We start from the raw sequence: 2,715 nt of genomic DNA, 5'->3' as shown, positions 1-2,715 counted from the left end.
TGTGCTGAATTCAAGATGACACCAAACTAATGACATCTTCGTCTGGAGGAGCTTGCATCCAAGGCTGATGTCTTCTTCTTGATGGCTTTTGTAACTTAGGAACCAAGACTCTCTTGGCTGGAGAAGGGGACTTTGGAGATAGCTTGGGAGCTAGAAGATAGGGACATGAAAGCTTGGGGAACATGAGAGAGATCTCAAAGAGGGTGGGGAGTGATGTGGGAGCTTGAGTGAGATCTTGAGAAAGATGTCCAGCCTTCCCAAGGGGTTGCTAAGGGTGTTATTCCAATACATGAAAAAAATGTCAATTTTGTAAGCAACAAAACCAAGAGAGATCATAAAAGTAGTAAGGCATTGAAACCAAGTGTGACCTACCTATTCGAGAACATAAAAGCACCTTATGAAGCTTGTAGACATGATGAAGAAATTGTCAATCAGTAAAATCCTTAAGCTTGAACCACATCTGCATCCTCATGAAATTGACAATGAACAAACCATTATATATACCTAACTATCGATAGATCATCAATTAATAAGAGCTACAATCTCAAAACTGTCCAAACAATAAGTGGTTTGACAAAAACATAAAAAGTATCAAGTTAGTGAATCTTATTTTCTTTCATATAACATCTAGCAACCAAAGTCATATTTGTAACATTCAAGAGAGTCATCTGCCTTCCTTTTTATCTTGGAAAGCCACTTTGTGTTGGTTACTATGTCCCAAAAATAAACATTTCTTTTCATAGTGTTCAAGTTTATGAGAATTGTATGGCCGAAGGCATGGGAAGCAAACACAACCATGATAATTAGATGGTTTGTCAAAGAAAACTTGAAAAATCACTGCATATTTAACATGCTATAGGTAGTTCATTCACTAAGGAACGGGCAATAGTTAAAAAATGAAGTCCCAAAATTTATATGGTAATTACTTGGCATATGCTTTAAGAATTAGACTAGTCTCAACTAAATGCCTATGTTTGTGCTATATATGCCCGTTTGGTTCATGTGAGCGAATGAGATACACTATTTTGTGCCATGCTTCATATGATTTGCAGAAAAAAAATGATATTCACATCCCTGGTCACTCTAAAATGTTTTAATTTTTCTCTCGAATTTGTTCTCAACAAGTTTTTGGAATGTTTTAATGATTGAAAACCTGTTAGGTTTCTGCTTAAGTGTAAATACAAATGTAAAACAAGAGAAGCTATCAATAAACATAATATAATAATGGTACAAAAAAAAAAACCTTAGGGGCTGGTCTCCAAACATTAGAATAAATAAGTTATAGAAGAACAGAAATATCATGCATATACAGAATGAAAAATGTAAGACATGACTCTTACCTACATGCTTCACACAAATGTTGTGATTATTAGCAAAAATTGGCAAGCTATGCTTTCTAACTATATGATTAATCACCTCAAGTGCCGGATGCCCATCTTCATGTGCCACTACTATATTGAAACCTGTTGACTAATACGACAAGAAAAGCATCCACTTTATTGACGTGAAAAAAGGTAATTTTCGATGGTGTCCTGCAGAAGTATCTTACTATATTGCAGACCTTTGCAAAACAATGATTAGGTTGAAGAACAAAAGAAACATAAGTTTCATGAGTAAACTTATGACCTTAAAAGGTTTCCCTTGATCTTAGAAACATGCAGGATATCAGACATAATTAGTCTTGAACTAGAATGAAAAATAGATTTCCCTGCATAGTTTATGTGCAAACTTGTTCTTCGCTTGGCTTCACTTGACCACCTTGATAATTGGTTTGAGATTCCACGTTGTTAAATTCTGGTATTACATGGTGAATTGTGCCAAAAATTCAATACTGACTACTGCCATTGATGTGAGACAATTGATCTGTTATTATGGGGGTCTTTAGCAGTGATTCCTTTAAAAAGGTATGAGTGGTGCACTTGATCGCTCCATGTCCCGCATTTCTACAAGTCAGTCATGTAGTGCAATGTTGAACAACAACCTAGCATTTTCATGTTTCCATAAGCAAGCAAATGCTTGGGCCATCAAAAAAGGTTTGATGATGGGGCTGACTATTTCTTTGATTTCACCCTTTACCTTTCTTAAACTTGTTTGCTCATCCTTTTCAGCTTGTGCTAGTGGACTGCTTGAAGGTGAGATTTGCAGTAGGAACATCAGAAATACTAACTTGAAGCTTCGCTTAATGAATGAAGAACATCCCCTTTAGTTCATTAAGATTGATAGGGTGTGGTCAAATGGACAAGGTAGTTTCGTTCAGCTATAGGTAGATCATTGAGAATTTGGACAACCAAAATTTCATTGTTGATAGGTTTGGAGGCTGATGCAAGCTGATGGGAAATTTTTTTAGTCTTTCGAAAATAATTTTTTTGTGCCTGAGATTTCAGCTATTATATTTTCCCCAAGAAGTAGGAATGTACGTTCTTTCTAGAGCATGTCAAATGGTAAAATGTGCATTCATTCCCACAACTTGACTATGAAAATAACTTTTAATTCAAAAGAATTTGATCCATTCATATCCATTCCTTATAGGCTGGATCCAATAGTGCTTCTTTTCTACCTTAGACCAGAAGAAATGCATTTGGATATGGTTTTTTCCCATCAATAAACCATTAAGTTCTAAATTTTCAATAAATTTAGGTGTAAATTGTAATTCCCATATTAAGTAATTAATGCTTTACATATGTGTAAATTGGTGGGAGTAGCAAAAAGTAAGAT

The sequence above is a fragment of the Nymphaea colorata genome, chromosome 6, assembly GCF_008831285.2.
Source record: "Nymphaea colorata isolate Beijing-Zhang1983 chromosome 6, ASM883128v2, whole genome shotgun sequence".
Classification (NCBI taxonomy): domain Eukaryota; kingdom Viridiplantae; phylum Streptophyta; class Magnoliopsida; order Nymphaeales; family Nymphaeaceae; genus Nymphaea; species Nymphaea colorata.
The sequence above is the reverse complement of the archived record's forward strand: the minus strand, read 5'-3'. Positions refer to the sequence as shown.